General features: G+C 46.6%; 1 protein-coding gene across 1 annotated transcript in view; it reads right to left on the bottom strand.

Annotated features, from left to right (window-relative positions):
- Nucleotides 1-6,531, bottom strand: part of ip6k1 (inositol hexakisphosphate kinase 1) — a 60,910-nt gene extending 54,379 nt beyond the window's left edge. Inside the window, exon 1 of the mRNA XM_070895869.1 lies at nucleotides 6,448-6,531. The gene's annotated coding sequence lies outside the window, so the exon portion shown is untranslated. The remainder of the gene's footprint in view (nucleotides 1-6,447) is intronic.
- Nucleotides 6,532-9,096: the final 2,565 nt, after the last annotated feature.

Here is a 9,096-nt window from a genome sequence, read left to right on the forward strand (position 1 = left end):
CCATGGACATACACCTCCCTATCCCTGTAATCTCCTCCAGCCTTACAACACTTTGAGAACTGTGTTCCTCCAATTCTGGCCTCTTGTGCATCCCTGACTTCCTTCGCTCCACCACTGGCAGCTGTGCTTTCAGCTATTTAGGCCTCAAGCACTGGACTTCCCTCCTTAAACCTGTCTGCCTCGACCTCCTCCTCCTCCTTTAAAATGCTCTTTGACCAAGCATTTGGTCACCGGTCGTAATGTCTCCCTCCTTATGGTTTGGTGTTGGATAACACTCCTGTGAAATTTTACTTCTTTAAAAGCACGCATCAATGCCAGTTGTTGTTGTTATCTTGCCATATGTACTTGAAATCATTAGGCTTAGGTAAAAATAAATACGTTTCAGAGATTTCCCTGGACCATATTAAAAGGCAAGATGTTTGAATCCCAGTTCTAACTGGCTTTAAAACGTTCTTCGCCTCATGGGCAAGTTTGGGAAGGAGACACATTAAAACAGGGAAAAACAAAATGTACAATCATTAAGTTCCTGTTGTTTACACTGACCACACTTGATCAGCTCCGCTGGACAGGCCACATTGTCCGCATGCCAGACACGAGACTCCCAAAGCAAGCACTCTACTCAGAACTCTTTCACGGCAAACGAGCCAAAGGTGGGCAGAGGAAACGTTACAAGGACACCCTCAAAGCCTCCCTGATAAAGTGCAACATCCCCACCGACACCTGGGAGTCCCTGGCCAAAGACCGTCCTAAGGGAAGGAAGTGCTGAGCGCCTAGAGTCTCATCGGCGAGTGCATGCAGAAAACAAGCGCAGGCAGCGGAAAGAGCGTGCGGCAAACCAGTCCCACCCACCCTTTCCCTCAACGACTGTCTGTCCCACCTGTGACAGGGACTGTGGCTCTCGTATTGGACTGTTCAGCCACCTAAGGACTCATTCTCAGAGTGAAAGCAAGTCTTCCTCGATTCCGAGGGACTGCCTATGATGATGATTGTTGTTTACAGACGTACATGTATTTTTTTTTTAAATTCGTTCCTGGGATGTGGGCGTCGCTGGTAAGGCCAGCATTTATTGCCCATCCCTAATTGCCCATGAGAAGGTAGTGGTGAGCCGCCTTCTTGAACCGCTGCAGTCCGCCGTGTGAAGGTACTCCCACAGTGCTGTTAGGGAGGGAATTCCAGGATATTGGCCCAGCGACGATGAAGGAACGGCGATATATTTCCAAGTCAGGGTGGTGTGTGACTTGGAGGGGAACTTGCAGGCGGTGGTGTTCCCATGCTCCTGCTGCCGTTGTCCTTCTCGGTCGCGGATTTGGGAGGTGCTGCCGAAAAATCCGTGGCGAGCTGCTGCAGTGCATTTTGTAGATGGTACACACTGCAGCCACAGTGCGCCGGTGGTGGAGGGAGTGAATGTTTAAGGTGGTGGATGGGGTGCCAATCAAGTGGCTGCTTTGTCCTGGATGGTGTCGAGCTTCTTGAGTGTTGTTGGAGCTGCACTCATCCAGGCAAGTGGAGAGTATTCCATCACACTCCTGACTTGTGCCTTGTAGATGGTGGAAAGGCTTTAGGGGAGTCAGGTGGTGAGACACTTGCCGCAGAATACCCAGCCTCTGACCCGTTCTTGTTGCCACAGTATTTATGTGGCTGGTTCAGTTAAGTTTCTGATCAATGGTGACCCCCAGGATGTTGATGGTGGGAGATTCGATGATGGTGGGAGATTCGATGATGGTAATGCCGTTGAATATCAAGGGGAGGTGGTTAGGCTCTCGCTTGTTGGAGATGGTCATTGCCTGGCACTTGTGTGGCGCAAGTGTTACTTGCCACTTATCAGTTCAAGTCTGAATGTTGTCCAGGTCTTGCTGCATGCAGGCATGGACTGCTTCATTATCTGAGGAGTTGTGAATGGAACTGAACACTGTGCAGTCATCAGCGAACATCCCCATTTCTGACCTTATGATGGAGGGAAGGTCATTGATGAAGCAGCTGAAGATGGTTGGGCCTAGGACATTGCCCTGAGGAACCCCTGCGGTGATGTTCTGGGGCTGTGATGATTGTTGACCTCCAACAATCACAACCATCTTCCTTTGTGCTAGGTATGACTCCAGCCAGTGGAGAGTTTTCCCCCGGATTCCATTGACTTCAGTTTTACTAGGCCTCCTTGATGACATCAAAGCAGCATTTGACCGAGTGTGGCAAGGGCAGTCACTCTCACCTCACCTCTGGAATTCAGCTCTTTTGTCAGTTTTTGGACCAAAGCTTTAATGAGGTCTGGAGCCAAGTGGTCCTCGTGGAACCTAAACTAGGCATCCGGTGAGCAGGTTATTGGTGAATAAGTGTCACTTGATAGCACTGTCAATGACACCTTCCATCACTTTGCTGATGATTGAAAGTAGACTGATGAACCGGTAATTGGTCGGGTTGGATGTGTCCTGCTTTTTGTGGACAGGACATACCTGGGCAGTTTTCCACATTGTCAGGTGGATGCCAGTGTTGTAGCTGCACTAGAACAGCTTGGCTAGAGTTACAGCTAGTTCTGGAGCACAACTCTTCAGCACGACAACCGGGATGTTGTCGCAGCCCATAACTTTTACTGTATCCAGTGCGCTCAGCCGTTTCTTGCTATCACGAGAAGTGAATCGAATTGGCTGAAGACAGGATTCGATGATGGTGGGGACCTCAGGGGAAGGCCAATATGGATCATTCACGCGGCACTTCTGGCTGAAAATGGTTGCAAACGCTTCAGCTTTGTCTTTTGCACTCACGTGCTGGGCTCCGCTATCATTGAGGATGGGGATGTTCGTGGTGCCTTCTCCTCCAGTTAGTCGTTTAATTGTCCACCATCAGTCACGATTGGATGTGGCAGGATTGCAGAGTTTTGATCTTATCGGTTGATTGTGGGATCACTTAGCTCTGTTTATAGCTTCCATTGTTTAGAATGCATCTGGTCCTGTGTTGCAGCTTCCCCAGGTTGGCACCTCATTTTTAGGTACACCTGGTGCTGCTCCTGGCATGCTCTTCTGCAGTCCTCATTGAAGCAGGATTGGTCCCCTGGCTTGATGGTAATGGTAGAGTGAGGGATATGCCGGGCCATGAAGTTACAGATTGTGGTGGAATACAATTCTGCTGCTGCTGATGGCCCACAGTGCCTCATGGACACCCAGTTTTGAGTTGCAAGATCTGTTCTGAAACTATCCCATTTAGCATGGTGGTAGTGTCACACAACACGAGGGAGGGTGTCCTCAGTGCGAAAACGGGACTTTGTCTCCACAATGACTGTGCGGTGATCACTGCTACCAATGCTGTCATGAACAGATGCATTTGCGACAGGTAGATTGGTGAGGATGAGGTGAAGTAGGTTTTTCCCTCAGGTTAGTTCTCTCACCACCTGCCGCAGGCCCAGTCTGGCAGCTATGCCCTTCAGAACTCGGCCAGCTCGGTCAGTAGTGGTGCTACCGAGCCACTCCTGGTGATGGACATTGAAGTCCACCACCCAGAGCACATTCTGTTCCTGTGCTACCCTCAGTGCTTCTTCCAAGTGGTGTTCAACACGAAGGAGTACTGATTCATCAGCTGAGGGAGGGCGGTAATCAGCAGGAGGTTTCCTTGCCGATGCTTGACCTGAAGCTATGAGACTTCATGGGGTCCGGAGTCAATGTTGAGGACTCCCAGGGCCACTCCCTCCCGACTGTATACCACTGTGCTGTCACCTCGGGTGGGTCTGTCCTGCTGGTGGGACAGGCGATACCCAGAGATGGTGATGGAGGAGTTTGGGACATTGGCGGAAATGTATGATTCTGAGAGTATGACTATCAGGCTGTTTGTTTGACTAGTCTGCGGGACAGCGCTCCCAATTTTAGCACAAGTGCCTGGATGTTGATGAGAAGGACTTTACTGGTTGACTGGGTGTGCCGTTGTCGTGTCCGAAACCAGAGGTCGATGCCGGGTGGTCCATCCAGTTTTATTATTTTTTCTTGTAGCGATTTGTTACAACTGAGTGGCTTGATAGGCCTTTTCAGAGGGCAGTTAACACATTGCTGTGGGTCTGGAGTCATATATAGGCCAGACCAGGTAAGGACGGCAGATTTCCTTCCCTAAAGGACATCAGTGAACCAGATGGATTTTTACGACAATCCGATAGTTTCATGGTCATCTGATACTAGCTTTTTATTCCAGATTTATTTAATTCACTGAATTTAAATTCCCCAGCTGCCGTGGTGGGATTTGAACTCATGTCTCCGGATTATTCATCCAGGCCTCTGGATTACTAGTCCCATAGCTTAACCACGATGCTACCGTTCCCGTCAAACACATACCTCCAGCCCGAAATGACCACCGATGAAAGGAGAAAGGACTTGCATTTCTATAGATCCTTTCATGACCTCAGGACTTTCCAAAGTGCTTCACAGCCAATAAAGTACTTTTAAAGTATAGTCACTGTTGTAATGTAGGCAGCCATTTGTGCTCAGCAAGATCCCACAAACAGCAATGTGTTAATGATCAGATAATCTGTTTGTTGTTGTTGGTTGAGGGATAATTATTGGCCAGGACACTGGAGAAGTTCCCTGTTTGTCTTCAAATAGTGCCATTGGATCTTTACATCCACCCGAGAGGAAGGCAGGATCTTGGTTTAACATCTCGTCCAAAAGACGGTACCTATGACAGTGCAGTACTCCCTCAGTATGGTATTGAAGTGTCAGTCTAGATTATATGCTCAAGTCTCCAGAGTGGTGCTTGAACCCACAGCCTTCTGACTCGGAGATAAGTCTTCCCGCTGACCCAGCGCTAACTCTGTGATTAGAGATGATCCCAATTAGTTCCAGTAAAAATCCTAAGTGACAAATTACTATTCCTGGGCATGCTATTTACAGCACAGTTTTGTTCACAGATGATTCAAGGCAAAGCCATTTTAATTGTGAAAGCACAGATGGAAGGACTGTCACTCAATCCTTGGTTAGAAACCAAGAAAATCTCCGCTTGACCTTGGAGGTGCAATGGGATTAGAGAAATCCAACAGGGGGCAATGACAGGCCCTTAGTTGCATGTCACCACATCGGTGTGGAAGAGGCAGCTGGACAGGTCTGCAAAAACAGAGGATGACCTACAACGCCAGGCATTACTGCAGGTGATATAAGCAGGAAACACTTAACATATTTATATGACTCCCCTGCCATTAATTTAAAAGGTTTTAAAGAACTAAGTTAATGCCCGTTAGAACAGTGAACATACAAGCAGATTCAGCGTTTGCCTACTAATATCAACAAGATGACCTGTTACATGATCTTCGCATCCAAGAAGCTGTCCAGCCACTGCAGACTGCAGCAAGCATAATAAATCCGAGATCACAGTCACCATTAAAAAGCACCAGGAAATTCTTTATTCGCGCTTCATTTTACTATTTGTTCTGAAGGGTACTTCATTTTCTACTTTGCGATTTTAGAAGCCACATACACTGTGTTGCTATAATGATAGGCCCCCTCCCACGTCACCAGCTCCAGAGATATGGGCAGATGCTCCTTGCAACACAGCAGGCAGAATGACTTGTCCAATTTTTTTTTTTTTTCAAATATAAATTTGGTAAAAATAATCCACAACTGAAAGCCCACTCAACACCTGGGTTCAGATACAATTAACCAATCAGGAGCAGGAAGAAAATTCAATCATTTTTGAGATTCAAAGCATCAAGATTACAGTAAGAAATGAAATGCTGGATCTTTTATTCCTGAGCTCCAACCATCCCAGACCTCTCAATGTGGTTTCTCCTGCAATTTGATGCCTCGTGACAGACTGAATAACTGCTTTGTCAGAAGCCCACAGACAGCGGCAAAGAGAAAACTTCACCCCAGATTAATCCTGGTTAACACTCTGTGCTGGAGTGCTCATAGCCCAATACATCACCTACTGTAAAAAAAAAGAACTCAACAGGATCCGGATCATATAATGCAGCGATATTCAATATGGCCTGGATCCAGCTGGAGTGCTTGGCACACTTACAGCTCCAGGAGCTTCTGGCCCTCCATTCACTGCCGGCCTAACTGTGCATTCTTTGGATTCAATGCTGTTCTCTCTCCCTTTCTTGCACTCCAACAAAAGGCAAGGGTCTATTAATCGGAAGCAAAGCTGTCTGAGCATCCAGTGAGCAAATATAAGGGCCTTGTTAAAACAGAACTATTGGTCCTATAGTGCACTCCTCTTCTTCCTGCAGGTCGGGCCTGATCTCCTCGTGACAACTGCACACAGTGACATGACTGAGATCAGGCACTCACAGTATGGGGAAATCACAGGTATAGGCACGCGCAACCCCGCCCCCTCCCCCCCCCCACCAACACTTCAATACAGCATTCCTGAGAACTTCTCTCCAGCAAAACATTGGTTAGGACTGCGGCCCTTGACGAGGTTGCCAACACTATCCACACTGAAGCACACATACAGGCACCCGGAAACTGCTCTGCCTACCCGTTATCCGTGTTGTCCGAATCCTCCTTCTGGATCAGGTGCTCACTGCCACTAGTTGACCGGTAAAGGCTTCTCCGTGAATGTTTCCTGCGAGGTTGCTCCCTGTCTTGAATCTCATCCTGCTCCAAACCTTCACTTTCCACGTATGGGTATGCGACCAGGTTAATGTAACCGTCACGACCTCCTTCGAAACACACCAACACAACACCTGGATAGGAACAACATCAGCATTTAACAAGCAAACAAGTTCAGTTGTTTAAATTTACCCATTAACAATGCGTTATACTTCATGCACTGTTCGATTTGTGAACTGTCCAAAGTGAGAATGATTCTTGTCTATTCAGAACAGCCTCCGAGAATACAGCAGTACCTTTCCATTGGCAAATGCAATTCACAGCATCTGAATTCACTTCTTTTATCGAATTTACTTGAGAAAGCAATGATCAGGCAGTTCAGAGAAGGTTCACTAGGTTGATTCCTGGGATGAGGGGGTTGACTTATGAGGAAAGGTTGAGTAGGTTGGGCCTCTACTCATTGGAATTCAGAAGAATGAGAGGTGATCTTATTGAAACATAAGATAATGAGGGGGCTTGACAAGGTGGATGCAGAGAGGATATTTCCACTCATGGGAGACTAAAACTAGGGGGCATAGTCTTAGAATAAAGGGCTGCCCATTTAAAACTGAGATGAGGAGGAATTTCTTCTCTCAGAGGGTTGTAAATCTATGGAATTCTCTGCACCAGAGAGCTGTGGAGGCTGGGTCATTGAATATACTTAAGGCGGAGATAGGCAGATTTTTGAGCAATAGAGGAGTCAAGGGTTATGGGGAGGTGGCGGGGAAATGGAGCGGAGTCTATGATCAGATCAGCCATGATCTTATTGAATGGCGGAGCAGGCTCGAGGGGCCAAAGGGCCGACTCCTGCTCCTATTTCTTATGTTAGGTTTTTATGTAATTGCAAAATAAGTGCATACATGCATCTAAAGCATCAGAAGACGACCTTTGGTTTAATAAATAAAAGCACAAAATACTGCAGATGCTGGAAATCTGAAATAAAAATAGAAAATCCTGGAAAACACTCAGCGGGTCAGTCAGCATCTGTGGAGAGAGAAACCAGCAGCACCGGTTGGCTGCAGCGCGTATTTGGCCTCACGAGGTCTCTCGAAAACTCAATTAGTAACGCACATTCACAAACAGCCGTGCCTCATCATCCACACGAGAAGAAAGCACTGTGAAATACACAGGGCATGTGGTTCAGTGGTAATAATGTGCAGCACAGGGAGCTTTAATCTCAGTGTTTGTCTCTGCATTACCGATTGCCAAGGCTTTCCAAACAGGACCATAATAAAATCAGTCCTTGCCAGCAGACATTGGTCAATTGGTGCAAAGGTGGTCTGACAATTCGGTGATCATCAAATTACTTAATAAAGCGGGCCAAGAAGCTTCACAAAGCGAGTGGTGGGCACCAAGCACGAACTAGAAGTTAGGCTGCAGGTTCTGGCATTGATGGCGGATTCACTTGCACTCAATGAACACACACCTGATTCACTTGCACTCCAGTTGACCTTTTCTCACACAGACCTCAAATGAATTAATTCTACTCAATACTTAATTCTTATAACTCTGGTACCTGCGTCATTTGATGTTGGTGTAGAACTAGATTATTAATAGAGTGGCTAGAATCTCTAAATTTGTCTAATTGGACTCCATTTATAGCTGGAGTGTGTGTTAAAGTAGTAGGGATTCAGTGATGAATCCGTCTTTCTTCAGGAAAAGAAGTCAAGAGAATGTTCACAGGAGGCAGGTGACCCCAGCACCTTGGAAACCCTTAATTAAAAGGAGGCTTTTAACTATAGATCCCAGCGTTTCTTTTACACCCTCTTTCTGCTGGGATGTGACCAGCCTCCACTAAGCAGCAGGCCGTCGTGGTATGAGTGAGCAAAGTTGCAGGCTCCCGGGAGCCCCTTCAGTCTGTAATGCACATTCCTCAAACTATGGTTGTGGACCTCAACAACAGAGAGATAGTAAAAGTGGCCGAGGTGATGGTCAGTGTTACAATTAAGTACTTCCTGTCATTATAAAAAGATCAGAAGATTCTTCAAAATAACTGGTAGCAATGGGAACGTGTGATTTAATCTTCTCCTTCAGACTCTTAATTTGTAAACAGGTCTTATAAGCAGCTCCCTGCGAGCTATTAATAGCTCAATTTATACAAGGCTGCTTTAGTCACAGCCAGAGTCTGGATAGGAAAGGTCACAGTGTTTTCAATCAGAGTTCATTCGGCCACTCTGAATCTGGCGGATTAGTGTGTTTGTCGACATCCACAGTAATATCAACAGCCACTTGAGATGCTGAAGGGAGGCAGCTGCTTATGTTGTGGGATGTTCATTCCTTAAAGCATTGTTTATCCAGTCTTCCAAGTTTTGGCACAAGCAGCATCTTTTGGGTTAATCAGATTAGTATTGGATTAAGTGTACTTGGAAACCTTTTCTAGTACAAGTTTTCCTGACGAGGGCAACATTAGTCTTTTTCTAAATGTACTAAACCTATCTATCACACGCTCAACAGCTTGGGAAGCTTCAATGTGTAGAATCAATTTATTTTCTTTCCCTTCTCTTGTAGGAGACGAGCATGGCATGTCAGATGTGAC

The sequence above is a fragment of the Pristiophorus japonicus genome, chromosome 12 (genome assembly GCF_044704955.1).
Source record: "Pristiophorus japonicus isolate sPriJap1 chromosome 12, sPriJap1.hap1, whole genome shotgun sequence".
In the NCBI taxonomy this organism is placed as follows: domain Eukaryota; kingdom Metazoa; phylum Chordata; class Chondrichthyes; family Pristiophoridae; genus Pristiophorus; species Pristiophorus japonicus.